Source organism: Leptonychotes weddellii, chromosome 4 (assembly GCF_054177405.1).
Source record: "Leptonychotes weddellii isolate Sample4059 chromosome 4, ASM5417740v2, whole genome shotgun sequence".
NCBI classification, from domain to species: domain Eukaryota; kingdom Metazoa; phylum Chordata; class Mammalia; order Carnivora; family Phocidae; genus Leptonychotes; species Leptonychotes weddellii.
In genome coordinates, this window is record NC_138372.1 from 122,800,282 (window position 1) to 122,815,726 (window position 15,445).

The 15,445-nt window shown below is 38.5% G+C and overlaps 1 protein-coding gene and 1 long non-coding RNA gene across 2 annotated transcripts in view; one reads left to right on the top strand and one right to left on the bottom strand.

Moving 5' to 3' along the window:
- Positions 1-15,445, bottom strand: part of ZNF704 (zinc finger protein 704) — a 229,979-nt gene that overhangs the window by 79,254 nt on the left and 135,280 nt on the right. The gene's annotated exons all lie outside the window — the stretch shown is intronic.
- The window catches only part of LOC145720925 (uncharacterized), a 22,064-nt gene continuing 18,913 nt past the window's right edge, over positions 12,295-15,445 (top strand). The window contains exon 1 of the long non-coding RNA XR_014144267.1: positions 12,295-12,453. This is a non-coding gene — a long non-coding RNA (uncharacterized LOC145720925). The remainder of the gene's footprint in view (positions 12,454-15,445) is intronic.

Sequence of the window (15,445 nt, forward strand, 5' to 3'; positions counted from 1 at the left end):
GAAAGCTCCTTTCATTCCCCTCAGTGATAAAATAGAAATAGCAGGAAGGACTGTTTCCAGGGCTCCGCTTTCGCATCTAGAAGGTAAAACTGAAAAGCTGGGACCAAAGCCCTGCTGTTAGCCATTGAGAAGGTTAACCAGCAACTGCCCTTTGGTTAGTCTCATCAATCTCAGTCATGCAGCCAGTCACCAAGGGAGTCAGTCATCAGTCAGCCAACCAGGCAGTCAGCCTGGCCTAGGCCAGGTGGAGGTCAAGCATTTACAACACCAAGACTGATTTCCAAGGGCTCCTCTATGAGGTCCTGCCTGGGCACCATGCCCATAGTATGCCCACCATCCACCCCTCTTGTATCACTTGGTACACTGTTACTGTGATGGTGGCTCAACTGCTTACACCTCTTACAGACCACGTGCTCTGTGAGGGAGGAAGCGCTTTCTTCTCTACTCTTTGCTTTCTAGCCAGAACCTAACGCAAGAGTCTGGCCTGAAATACTGCTTAAACAGAGATTAGCAAATTAAGTGTTAAATCTTGAGGAAACTAATTTTACTTTGGAATGCTGTGCTAACTTTAGGGAAATAGAAAGAAGAAGAAGCTTGAGATTCCTTTGTATAAAAAGGAAGGAAAATGCAAATGTCACAGTCTGAATATCTTAGGCATGCTAAATGAAAGCAAGGAATGGGGAAGGCCCGGAAGATTGGGTAGAGAGGGATACAAGTGTTCACAGATGCTTTGTAGTAGAAGTTGCACAGGGGTTTAATTGTCTGCTTAATAAAAATATACGGATATTTACATTGTTAACCATATTCCATGATGTACCTAGAGGTATTCAGAAAATTTTTCTCCAAAGGCATACTAAAATGAGAGAAATAGATATTTGGTTAAAAATTAGGAGAACTTGTTTAGAATTGCTTGAAACTTTTTAATGCCAATTTTTACAATGTATATGATGATTTATTATGTTTTTGTAACCAAACTGACTAAGCAGTTTTTGGACACTAAAAGATGTCCTGCATCGTTCCTGATTTATAGTTTCTAGAACTATCATTATTATTTAGCATTTGTAGTCCAGTGGGAGACCCCTTAACATGCTAGCTTGGTCAGTTAATCAAAAAGGTTTAATAAGGAGCAAAATCATAAAAAGGCTAAATATGGACCTTACAATGTTTTATTTTTATTTTATTTTTTTTAAAGATTTATTTAGAGAGAGAGAGAGGAAGCACAAGCACGTGAGAGTGTGAGGGGAGATTGGGGGAGGGGCAGAGGGAGAGAGAATATCAAGCAGACTCTGCTCTGAGCGCAGAGCCTGACACGGGACTCTATCTCATGTCCCTGAGATCATGACCTGAGCTGAAATCAAGACGCGGATGCTTAACTCACTGAGCCACCCAGGCGCCCCTTTATATGTTTTATTTTTAATTCAAAATCAAGAGCTTAGAGTAAAGGCTTACTTATTAGGAACATAGATTCTGAAGTCAAACTGCCTGGTGTGTCACTTATTAGCTGTGTGATCTCAAGCACATTACTTTCTCTCCGTCTCGATTTCCTCATCTGTAAAATGGGAATGAAAAGTTGTGTACCTCTCAGGACTGTTGTGAGGGTTAGCTAGCAAATGAAAACAAAGTAAAAACAAATTAGGACAGGTCCTGGCGTGGGGTGATCTCTTAATAAGTGTTCGTTATTGTTACATAAACCATGAACTGTATAAAATATTAGTTAAAAGAACTTAAAGACGTTTACCAAGCAAGAGGAGTACATAACTTAAAGATTTTTCCAGCTTTTTATGTTTTGTAGCACCTAGTATGTCATCAGTTGTTAAAGCAAATTGCCTTTTTCAAAGCAATTAAGTTTTTATAAAAATAATGCATTTTGACACTCTTTTCAACTTGTATGTACACTTTCTACAGTGTTCTCTCTCTTACAGCTAATCTGAGAATATATTTGCTATCGGGAAGAGTGGATTCCTTTTGTCCACATCCCCAAACTACCCTCTACCACTTTTTTTTTTAATGTTTTATTTATTTATTCATGAGAGTCAGAGAGAGAGAGAGGCAGAGGCAGAGGGAGAAGCAGGCTTCCCGCCGAGCAGGAAGCCCCATGCAGGGCTCGATCCCAGCCGAAGGCAGACGCTTAACCATCTGAGCCACCCAGGCGCCCCTACCCTCTCCCACTTTTTGAAAAAGGGCAAGTTTTCCTCCATGTTTCTATAAATTGCCCCAGTGTGGCAAAAGCTCCAGGATGGTAACTGAGGAGTCAATTAGAAAAATTAGTGTTGGTGTCACTTAAAAACAAACAAAAAAAGTGAATGACTCTGAGTATTGGATTAAAAAAATTCTTTTGAAATTCAAGTGGTTTCGAATTCTCTAGTTTTAAGAAAACTGAAGGAAAATCTAGTCAAATTAGATCATTAAAAATAGTTTTTGATGGATATGGTACTATGTGATATTTGGCATTTCTCACTCTTGAAAACAGTTCAAATAATTGAGTGACACGATATTATAGAGCCTTTCCCATCTCCATTTACCTGTCCATGTGTACAAGTTTTTTTCAGTGCTAACATTAAAAATGAAAAATAGGAGTAACATTAATACTGAATAGTGCCTTATTCTCGTAATATGTATCTTCATCCACAGATAAATACATTTTTAAAAAAGCCTTCCATCCCATTAAGAGATGTTTTTATAATTTATTTTATTTTTAATGTTTCAAGTTTTTTTTAAAGATTTTATTTATTCATTTGAGACACAAAGATACAGAGAGAGAGAGAGAGAGAGAGCATGAGTAGGGGGAGAGGCAGAGGGAGAGGGAGAAGCAGGCTCCCCACTGAGCAGGGAGCCGGATGCAGGGCTCTATCCCAGGACCCTGGGATCATGACCTGAGCTGAAGGCAGACGCTTAACCATCTGAGCCACCCAGGAACCCCAATGTTTCAAGTTTTAATTTAAATTCTAATATTTAACAGATAGTATAATATTAGTTTCAGGAGTAGAATTTAGTGATTCATCATTTATATACAACACCTAGTGCTCATCACAGCAATTGCCCTCCTTAATGCCCATCACCTGTTTAATCCATCCCCAGCCCCCTCCCCTCCAGCAACCCTCAGTTTGTTCTCTATAGTTAAGAGTCTCTTATGGTTTGCCTCTCTCTCTGTTTTTATCTTATTTTATTTTTCCTTCCCTTCCCTTATGATCATCTGCTTTGTTTCTTAAATTCCACATATGAATGAAATCATATGGTATTTGTCTTTCTCTGACTTACTTAGCTTAGCATTATATACCCTAGCTCCATCTACATCAGTGCAAATGGCAAGATTTCATTCTTTTTGATGGCTGAGTAATATTCCATTGTATATATATATATATATATATATACACCACATCTTCTTTATCCATTCACCTGTCGCTGGGCTCCTTCCATAATTTGACTGTTGTTGATAATGTTGCTATAAACATCGAGGTGCATGTGTCCCTTTGAACCAGTATTTTGTATCCTTTGGGTAAATACTTAGTAGTGCAAATACTGGATTGTAGGGTAGTTCTATTTTTAACTTTTTAAGGAACCTCCAGACTGTTTTTCAGAATGATTGTACCAGTTTGCATCCCCAAAAACAGCAAAAGAGGGTTCCCCTTTCTCCACATCCTCAACAACATCTGTTGTTTCCTATGTTGTTACTTTTAGCTATTCTGACAGGTAGTTATCTCATAGTTTTGATTTGTATCTCCGTGAGTGATGTTGAGCATCTTTTCATGTGTCTGGCATCCTTCTGTATGTCTTCTTTGGAGAAATGTCTATTCATGTCTTCTGCCCATTTCTTAACTGGATTATTTGGTTTTTGGATGTTGAGTTTGGTAAGTTCTTTATAGATTTTGGATACTAACCCTTCATCAGATACGTCATTTGCAGATATCTCATCCCATTCTGAAGGTTGCCTTTTAGTTTTGTTGGTTGTTTCCTTCACTGTGCAGAAACTTTCTATCTTAATGAAGTCCCAATAGTTCATTTTTGCTTTTGTTTCCCTTATCTTTGGAGACATGTTTAATAAGAAGTTGCTAAGGCTGATGTCAAAGAGGTTGCTACCTGTGTTCTCTAGGATTTTGATAGTTTCCTGTCTCACATTTAGGTCTTTCATCCATTTTAAATTTATTTTTGTGTATGGTATAAGAACATGGTCCAATTTCATTCTTTTGAATGTTGCTGCGCTGTTTTCCCAACACCATTTGTTGAAGAGACTGTCTTTTTCCCATTGGATATTCTTTCTTCCTTTGTCATAGATTAATTGCCCATATAGTTGAGGGTCCATATCTGGGTTCTCTATCCTGTTCCATTAATGTATGTGTCTGTTTTTGTGCCAGTACCATACTGTCTTGATGAGTACAGCTTTGTAATATAACTTGAAGTCCAGAATTGTGATGCCTCCAGCATTGCTTTTCTTTTCCAAGATTGCTTTGGCTATTTGGGGTCTTTTGTGGTTACATAAATTTTAGGATTGTTTGTTCTATCTCTGTGAAAAATGCTGGTGGTATTTTGACAGGGATTGAATTGAATGTGTAGATTGCTTTGGGTAGTATAGACATTTTAACAATATTTGTTCTTCCAACCCATGAGCATGGAATGTTTTTCTATTTCTTTGTGTCATCTTTAATTTCCTTCATAAGTGTCTTATAGTTTTCAGAGTACAGATCTTTTACCTCTTTGGTTCAGTTTTTTCTAGGTATCTTACGGTTTTCGGTGTAATTGTAAATGGGATCAATTCCTTGATTTCTCTTTCCGCTGCTTCATTACTGGTGTATAGAAATGCAACAGATTTCTGTATGTTGATTTCATATCCTGCGACTTCACTGAGTTCATGTATCAGTTCTAGTAATTTTTGGGTTGAGTCTTTTGGGTTTTCTACACAGAGTGTATTAATGAACGAAAGAATAAGAACCATATGATCCTCTCAATAGATGTAGAAAAAGCATTTGACAAAGTACAGCATCCATTCTCGATAAAAACCCTCAACAAAGTAGGGATAGAGGGAACATACCTCAACATCATAAAGGCCATATACCAAAGACCCACAACTAATATCATCCTCAATGGGGAAAAACTGAGAGCTTTTCCTCTACAGTCAGGAACAAGACAGGGATGTCCACTCTCACCACTGTTACTTAACATAGTACTGGAAGTCCTAGCCTCAGCAATCAGACAACAAAAAGAAATAAAAGGTATCCAAATCAGCAAGGAAGAAGTCACAGTTTCATATTTGCAGATGATGTGATACTCTATGTAGAAAACCCAAAAGACTCCACCAAAAAATTGCTAGAACTGATACATAAATTCAGTAAAGTCGCCAGATACAAAACCAACGTACAGAAATCTGTTGCATTTCTATAAACCAAGGAATATGCAAGGATATTCACTTGCATATCAAATTTTTAATGGATTCGTGTTGTATTGGTCAAATGTGGGCTACTAATAATTATAAGTGTAACTTATGCCAGAGAAAAACATGCTAAGCGCTCAGAATCATATGGTCACAGGAAAATAAAATATTTTAATTGAAATTTATTAGTGTATTTTCATTGTAGAGAAATATGGTAGGGTGATCAACAAAACCTTTAAAACCTAAATATATTACATTAGGATAAAGTTCTGTGGAGAAAGTGGTGTAGAAACTGAGTTAAAAAGAAAAGGAACAAGTAAAATTTCTGCCAGTTAAAAATAAGTTTGTTTGTGTATTAAAAAAATGTATGATGGTGGCTGTCAAATCTCTACAGATTTAGATTCCACTGGATAATTTAAAAGTGATGCAATGGTTTTTATTAAAATATCAATGCTATTATTTAAATTACTATCTAAATATAATATTACTATTTAAACCTATAATGTAAAATTGAAGATGCCAACTTCAACATGTGTGAGAGGGTGCATAGTTTTCAAAATTCTTGTAGAGAATTCACGAATAAGAAGTTTTGAAGACCCTTACCTAGAGAGTAGCCTGTAGCTTTGGGTTTTAAGTATCAGAATGAAAACACTATTTAATCCAAGGAGTCAGTCAATAGATGTTCTATCGTTCTAAAGTTTCAAAAGACCTTTATCATCATCACTTAGTTATTAATGAGGTGAATGCTATTTGGTGGTGACTCACATACTGATTCTTATCAGCTTTTCTACTTTCAAAACCATTGTAAGCCCTTAGATGGAATGACATTATATTTATGCATGTACCTCAAAATGCGACTGCTTTGGAGATTCTTAGAAGGGATTATTTTTTTATAATATTTTATCATCATCAATAATTATCTTGTGTGATGTTTCATCACAAGAATTTTCATTTTTCCTCTTCCATGCAAGTCAAAGTACTTTATCTACTGTATTCATTTGGTCTTTGAAAAAAAAGAGTCTGGGGCGCCTGGGTGGCTCAGTTGGTTAAGCGACTGCCTTCGGCTCAGGTCATGATCCTGGAGTCCCTGGATCGAGTCCCGCGTCGGGCTCCCTGCTCGGCAGGGAGTCTGCTTCTCCCTCTGACCCTCCCCACTCTCATGTGCTCTCTCTCATTCTCTCTCTCTCAAATAAATAAAGAAAATCTTTAAAAAAAAAAAAAAGAGAAAAAGTCTGATGACACATGTAAGAGGAAGTCAGAGAGGGGTTAAATGATATTTCTTTTTTTTTTTTTAAGATTTATTTATTTGAGAGAGAGAGCACATGAGCAAGAGGAGGGCCAAAGGCAGAGGGAGAGAGAATCTCAAGCAGACTCGCTGTTGAGCGCGGAGCCTGACACGGGGCTCGATCCCATGACGCTGAGATCATGACCTGAGCCCAAATCAAGAATTGGCTGCTTAACCGACTGAGCCACCCAGGAGCCCCAATTGATATTTCTTTAGGGAGTCAAGGATGGTGTCAATAATAAATCAAATAAAATCAATAAGTTTTCTCATTTATAAAAACATTCTATGTGTAGAATAGCAAGGCCATATTAATGACTCACTATTCCTTTTCCAAGCTGATGTTGGGTTTGGCTTCATTCAACCATGTGCAAATACATATACCTATGTATATGGACATGACAAAAAACTATCTGCAAAATGACAAATACAAACACATATCTGCAAAATGGCATTTCCCAGGCCTCCCTCAAATTTAATTTTATACACTCTCCCTGGCTGTCTTCATCCATCATCATGGCTCTATCTCTCAATGCTCACTAATGATTCCTCCAAATATCTCTTCTGTCCAGAACTTCTACAACTGGCGTCCTGTGGGCCACACTGGAACCTTTGTCCAAATGGTTGTAAAAGCCAAAAAACTGGGAGTTGTCCAAGGCTCATTCCTCTTCTTGACCCTTTTACCCAACTGATCCAAAGTTGTATTGATTTTACTTCAGAAATAACCTAAAATCCTTCTCCCATTCTGATTTTTTACCACTACTGCCCAATATAGTCCCTTATTTCCTCTCTACTGGGTCCATCCTCCCGAAACAATAGCCGCTTATACTGGTCTCCCTGCCCTAGTCTCCACTCCATTTAATCCATTCTCCACAAAGCCATCCAAGCAATGTCTTCAGAAGTTAATTGCAATCATGTCATTCCAGGCCTGAAAACTTTTCAGTGGTTCTCCACTGTTTATAATTTGAATTCACATTTCTAAGTGTGGTTTCTAAAACCCTTCATGATTCTGCCCTCTGTCTACTTTTAGAGCAATGCCTCCTGCCCTTCACCCTGGCCGTCTGATCCTCTTGCCTTTCTCTGAGTACACCGTACTTGCTTTCATTCACCCATTCAACTGTTTATCAAGTGCTTCCTCAGGGCCAGGCACTAGTTAATGCATGGGATTTCCAGCAAGAGATGACCAAGTCTCTGCCCTAACAGAGGTTACATTCTGGACTTTTTCATACTCTGTTCCTTTGCACTATCCAGGTTTCCTTCTGGGATGCCAATTTCCCACCCCTCATCTGCCTGGCAAATCCTATTCTACTTCAGGACTCAGTCTATTCAGTAGATATCTTGCAAGGTTACCTGGACCTCTCATTCACATCTACCAGTTGGATATTCCTGCCTCAGGAAATGAACTTGAGGAGGGCATGGGCTTTCCTTGGGCACAGCTGCATGCTTAGTGCCTAGAACTGTGCCTGGCATACAGTGAGCTTTTAATGAATATTTATCAAATAAATCATACCTACCCAAATCCCTGCCCAGTTACGTGCTTCTGTTCTGAGACCACAAGCTGTGAGTTCCTAATGGTCAGAAACGTATCTAATTCACCTGTTTACCTCCGCTGCTTACCACAGTACCTGCCATGCTGTTAGCAACCAATAATGGCGGATCTAGGCCTTCCAGATTTACATGAGAAAACAAAACAACAACAACAAAAAAACCCAATGCCCTGGGGAAGATGTTGTGATGAACGTGCTATCTAATCCCTGGGGTGGAAAGGGGAGTGGGGTATAAATGTTACATCCAGAACTCTAGAAATAAGGCATGCTGTTTGTGTTGCAAAGTGGCAGAGAGACACATATAAATATGACTGATTATAAAATGTTGGTGTACTTAAGTATTTAACGAGAGGTTCCAGCAAAATGCTGTGGTAGCAGGGTAGGAGGGTACTTGGGAAGGTTTCCTGGAAGAAAAGCCAGCCCTTGAAGGGCTTCCTTAGGTTAGCATTGCCAGATAAAACATGGAGCTGCCAGTTAAATTTGAATTTCAGTTACAAGAACAAGAACTTTGTTTAAGTATGCCCTGTGTGATATTTGGAATACACTTCCACTGAAAATGCCTTCATTGTTTATCTAAAAATCAAATTTAACTGGGCTTCCTGTATTTTTATTTACTAAATTTGGCAACTCCTCCTCCGGGATATGGAATAGCAGCTTAAGAACAAGAAGGGCAGGGACAGGAAAGCACAGAGAGAACGGCTAGTTGTCCAACACAGTTGTAGCCTCATGGGTTTGGGGGACAGAGAATAGAGGAAGTTATGAGAAGATACTGCTGGGGAAGTAATTGGGCCAGATCACAGAGCCTTTAGAATGACCTTGATTTGTCAAAGAAAAAAAATATGATGTCATCCTGGGAACTTACGTTCAGCAATGAAACAGAGACTATATCCTTTATGAAAGTCAGAGTGTACACATAAATTTTTATGCACATAACTCATGCCTCCTTGGGGACTTACTGTTAACACTGATTATATGAATTCTAAATACATCAGGAACCATACAGAGCTTGCTTTTAAATGGAAAGAGATATATTTTCAGGAAGTTAAATGTTTACATGTAAACAAGAACAGCTATTGGAAATACTGAACATTAAATGCTTTTCTAAACAAATTTCTAATGTAGATAGTGATTTATAGACATTAAATTAGGATGAAACAAGCAGGGAAAGAATCAATAAGTTACGGTCTTGTTTATCCACTAAGTGTTGGTTTAAGTAAGATTTTTAAATCATGTATTTAGAAAATGAGCACATAGAATATTGGTCCTCTGAATCACATAAAATTAATGATTAAAAAATTAACACATATTTATTATTTATTAGGTACCCTACCAGTACAGAACCTCTTACTTGAAAACAAATCATTCAGATTAACAATTGATAAAGACAGATTAGTAATTTGTTTTTTTCTACTGTATAAATATCAATATTTGCATTTTTCAATGCTCTGAAAAAGAATTCATATGCCATATTTAGAAATCATTTAAAAAAAATCTAAGCATTGAGAAATATTTTCTGTGATTTTTTAAAAAAAGACATAAAAAGCCATTTTTGGGCAATTAGGGAAATTTGAATATGGACTGGACGTTATTAGATGATAATAAGGAATTATTTTATTATTGTAGGGTATATAATAACTGTGGTTAAGTTAAAAATAAAATCCTTTTTTCTGTTAGAGGCACATATTCAAGTATTATGGGTGCAATGACACAACGTCAGGGATTTGCCCTTAAAATACTCCACCTTAAAAAAAAGTGGGGAGTTGATGAAACGAAGCTCCCCAAATGTTTGATGATTGTTAAAGTGGGGTGATGGGTATCGGCAGGGGGGGAGGGGCGGGGAGTGGTGGTGCTCAGTATATGATTCTGTTTCAATGTATGTTTGAAAATTTCCATAATAAAAGGTAAAAACCCAAACAGATCTTTTTTATGAGTAAATAATTTCCTTGAAAGTATATCATATGATAATTTATATCCTTCCAATTCATATTTAAAATATATATTTTTATATATTATATATATTCTCTTGCTGTGACTGGTTAATAAAGCAGTTGAACATATGTATCTTATTAATGATCACTCACATTTATTGAGTACATTCCATGGGCCAGGCACTGTGCTTAGTGATTACCACGGAATATTCATTTAAGGTTTGCAACAATCTTTTGATCTAGGCTTGATTATTACCCCCATTTTACAGATGGAGAAACTGAGGCTTAAAGAGATGACACAATTCTCACCTGTGTCTGTGATGGGATCTGGAGTCAGGCTGCCAGCCCTAAAGCCTGTCTGTTTAACCATTACTATACCACCAGCTAGACTAGAAGGAGTATAAACATACTCACAATACATATTATAACGAAAAGAATGTGGGAAATTGCTCACATGTTTCTTCCTTGCTACAGTCACGTGGCTTAGGGCCAGCCGTGATCAGCTCCTTTCCTGCATGGGTTGGCTCATAGATCAAGCTGTTGTTTGAAGTAGAAAAGGGGAAAGATGCTGCTGTCAGACAAAGGAGGGGAAGCAAAGAGAACCGACAGAAGTCTCTTCTCATTGACAACAGCCGTTCTGCAACTGCTTTTTTTTTTTGAACGCAAAATAACTAAAATGCACAATTTGCCTTTCTTGTGCCTTCTGACGCCTGATTCTATTTTGCAGGACTTCGCCTCGGTTTTCAGTCATTCATCACGCAGTGCCTCCTGTTCGGCGCAGGCAGCAGGGGCTGGGCTGAGGGGGTAGAAGGGAGCGAGAGGCGAGCTGGGAGGACGCACAGCCCACAAGTGAGGAACTGACGCAGCTGCAGCCCTGAGAGACCCCGCCCCATGAGCTCATCCCCTGGCAGTGCAAATTAGGATGACATAATGTTTCTGGAGAGCTCCTTCCAGCCCACTGCAGCGGGAGCGCTCTTGCTTTTCCTGAGCACATGAAAAATTAGCATCGGTATTTCTAGCTGTTCCTGAGGAAATGGCATTTTATTCAAAGGTGTCGTGGGAAACATAACACATCTCCTGCATTAGTATCAGCTCCTGCATCAAAGGAAAACAGAGCTTATCAGTAAATAAGTCGTTAATTACTGCACTTATCAGACTACTGAAGGTAACCAGCATTCTTCAAAAACAGGGTCCAATTGCAATGGCGAGAGATAGTGTCTGTGTTTCTTCAAAAAGTTTTTAGCCCAAGAGTATAAAAAAAAATAACTATGGCAATAATATTAAATAATAGTAATGATCATTATCGCTTATGTAGCTTTTGCTGTACGCTAGGAACTATGCTAAGTGTTTTACATATATTATCTAATTTAATTCCAATTACCACCCTACAGAGTAGGCATAACCCTCCATCCCCACCACACACACACACACACACACACACACACACACACACTTACAGAGGAGGAAGCAGAGGCATGGAGAGATAGGTAATTTGCCAAGGTCAGACAGCAGCGACTGGCAAAGCCAACCGGACCCTGGTCCAAAGCCCTGCACTGCTAATCACTATGCTACATTCCCTACAGGGCCACAGTACAGCTCTGCTGGATGCAAGGCAATGTTTAATAACAACTTAGTAAAATATAGAAGAAAGTATGGTTTCTACCAAGAAACTACAGGTGACTAAAGCTGGGATATCTTCCATGCCTGGCATTTTTCACTTCAGTGGACATGAGACACTCACACCATTAGACACCCAACTTGTAAAGGGAAAAGGCAGGGAGAGTAATATTTATTAAGAACCTAAAAATTACATATTGCTCTCTGCCCCTGGCTCCTAGCACAGAGCTCCTAAAACTGTAATTTCTTAAGTCCTAAGAGCATTAGGAGCATCTTTTGTTCTCACTGGTCCTTGACTCTGGTTCATGACACAGAGCCCCTAAATCCCTTGGAATTTCCTGGATGATAGGAATGTTTTTTGTTCTAATGAGGTGACTATCGATGGGCTCCTGGATGGGGGCTGGTCACCAGAAAGACTAAGCAATGATAAGAAGCTTGGAATTTTTAGTCCCCTTCACCCCCAGTCTTCAGAGAGGGGAGAGGGGCTGGAAATGGAGTTAACAATTGATCATTCCTATGTGATGAAACCTCCATAAAAATCCCCAAAGTATGAGGTTCAGAGAGTTTCCAGGTTCGTGAACACATGGCCATGCTGGGAGAATGGTGCCTCCTGAAAGATCATGGAATCTCCTTGCCCCTTCCCACATGCCTTGCGCTACCTGTCTCTTCTATCGGTGTCCTTTAAGGGATCTTTATACAATAACCTGCTAAATAGTAAGTAAACTGTTATCCCAAGTTCTGTGAACTGCTTTAGCAAGTTAATCAAACCTGAGGAGAGGGTTGTGGGAACCTCCAATTTACAGCTGATTGGTCAGAAGTATAGGCAACAACCCAGACTTATGATTGGTATCTGAAGTGTGTGTGGGGGGTGCAGTATTGTGGAGCTTTGGATGCTGACAGAGGAGAAGAGAAGGTGGGATGAAAGCTACTAAAAGGAAAGGAATGTAGCATAGTGGTTGTGGGAGAGGAGCTCTAGGTCTTCAGGGTTTAAATTTGGGTACAAACTCTACTACAAATGTTAGGTGGCCTTGTACAATAGCTGCAAAGGCTTTGAGTCTCAATTTCCCCATCTATAAAATGAGGTGATAATAAACTTATCATAGAGTCATTGTAAGGATCAGATAAGATAATGTACAGTTCTGAACCCAGTGCCTGGTATGCACGAAGGGTAGGGCATGATGACTAAGAATAGGGAACTAGAATCCCCCCCGCCCCCCATAATACCTGAAACCTGGTGTCTTCCTGGGTCACCCTCACTAGATTAAATAGGAGCCTATCACTTTTCTGTGAATTTGGGGCAGGGAGGACTTTCTACCAAAACCCTTTTCATTCACAGTCCACCCCCTCTTAAGCATTTTCGTTCCAACACTGGTTGCAGACTGGGGAAGTGCCATCTGGTTGGCAGGTAACTGAGCGCTCCAGCTCAGCTGTAGCACTGATCGTTGATGGGAAATGCAATCATGGCTCTGGGGGATTCCAATTGGAGAGAGAATCTATTCTCTACGTGTGAGATTTCATTAAATCTGGGATGATAAGATATAATGAAATCTTATCCATGGAGAATAGATTTTGATTACTACTGGAGCACCCTCCCCCAACCTGGATCAAATTTCTGATCAGTCTTATTGCGGAGAATCACCTGGATGGTGACTTCTTATCTGTGTCTAAGACATCTATCCATAAAATTACATGCCCAGTTCTAACCCCTGTTAAACAAATTATGTAGTTTGATATTGCCAGCACCAAAATCTGTGCCATAGGATGCCAGAAAGAGAAACTCCTGGGGAGACGCTAAGGAACTTGGCAAGGAAGTAGACTTAAAATATATAATTCCTAGGAAAGCATTTCTTCTCTTACATTTCAAAGGAGAAATACTTATGCATCCAGAAAATATTGTTTGTACACTTCATGACTATGTCTGAAATCATGCTGTATGAGTGCAGCGATCCTTTATAACAGTTGTAGATTTAGCTAATTGTGGTCCCAGGTGATAGAGTATAATAATTACCAACAGAAAAAAATATTTTTAATTTCTAAGAAAGAGGTTAGATTTTTTTTTTTTCTCTGTGGGAGCATCTAGTTCCCTACCTTTTCAAACTGGATGTTTGCAAACAGTATTACCTCTGAACTTTGCCCTGGCACAGTAAAATCAATGGTTTATACCAGGAAGTTAATCTCTGTAATGAAATAGAAAGCCACTTGAACGATACAAGTTGAATTTATTACAAATCGGTAAATGAAAGGTGTAATATGAATGCTTCATAGGCCCAAGTTTTGTTTTGTTTTTTTTAATTGAGGTACAATTGACATATAACATTATATTAGTTTCAGGTGTACAACATAATGATTTGAGGGGTGCCTGGGTGGCTCAGTTGGTTGGGCGGCTGCCTTCGGCTCAGGTCATGATCCTGGAGTCCCGGGATCGAGTCCCGCATCGGGCTCCCTGCTCGGCGGGGGGTCTGCTTCTCCCTCTGACCCTCCCCCATCTCATGCTCTCTCTCTCTCTCTCTCATTCTCTCTCTCAAATAAATAAATAAATAAAATCTTAAAAAAAAAACCATAATGATTTGATATTTGTATACATTGGGGAATGACCACCACAGTAAGTCTAGTTACCATCAATTTCCATACAAAGTTACAAAATTGTTTTCTTTTTCTTTTTTTTCTTGTGATGAGAACTTTTAAGATTTATTCTCTTATCAACTTTCAACTATGCACTATAGTATTATTCATGCTATGCATTACATCCCCATGACTTATTTACTTTATAACTGGAAGTTTGTACCTCTTGATCTTCACCTTTTCCAGCCAGTCCTCCAACCCCTTCCCCTCCGGCAACCACCATTCTGTTCTCTGTATCTGAGTTTTGTTTTGTTTGTTCATTGTTTTGTTTTTTAGATTCCATATATAAGTGAAATCGTATGGTATTTGCCTTTCTCTGACTTACTTCACTTAGCATGATACCCTCTAGGTCCATCCATCTTGTCAAAAATGGCAAGATTTCATTCTTTTTTTTATGGTGAAGTAATATTCCTTGGTGTGTGTTTGTGTGTGTGTGATATACACTTAAACTGCTTCCACATCTTGGCTATTGTAAATAATGTTGAATGCAATAACCATAGGGGATGCACATAACTTTTTGAATAGTGCTTTTGTTTTCTTCAGATAAATACCGAGAAGTGTAATTGCTGGATCATATGTTTGTTCTATCTTTAATTTTTTTTTTTTTTGAATTAAGAATTACTTTATTTTAGAATGCACTTAAAAACTATATATACAGCAGTAAAACTACCACTCACATCAAGATATTGAACATTTTACAGATGAATGCCATGTTATTTACCACATGAAGCTTCTTAAATGCTACATCCTACACTGTTTTATACTTTGTTATAGCTTAAATTCTGATAAAAAAAAAATGGGTGTGGAGGTACCATAGGGGAAAAAAAGAATTCTCATAAAAATGTTGCTCCCTATTTCAATTTCTATGCCTTAACAGTTTTCATTATCTTTAAACTCCTTTATCCTTTGTTTTATACAAATGTGAACCTCCAGGTTCAGAGACTGATTTTTGACCCAATTTGAATCTTTTTAACAGGGATATTTAGCCTGTTTATGAGTGTGATCTGTTAATCTGTTTTATGCTAATTTTAATGTTTCCTTGCTGTTTTTGTTTTTTCACCATTTCCTCTCCAATTTTATCTGT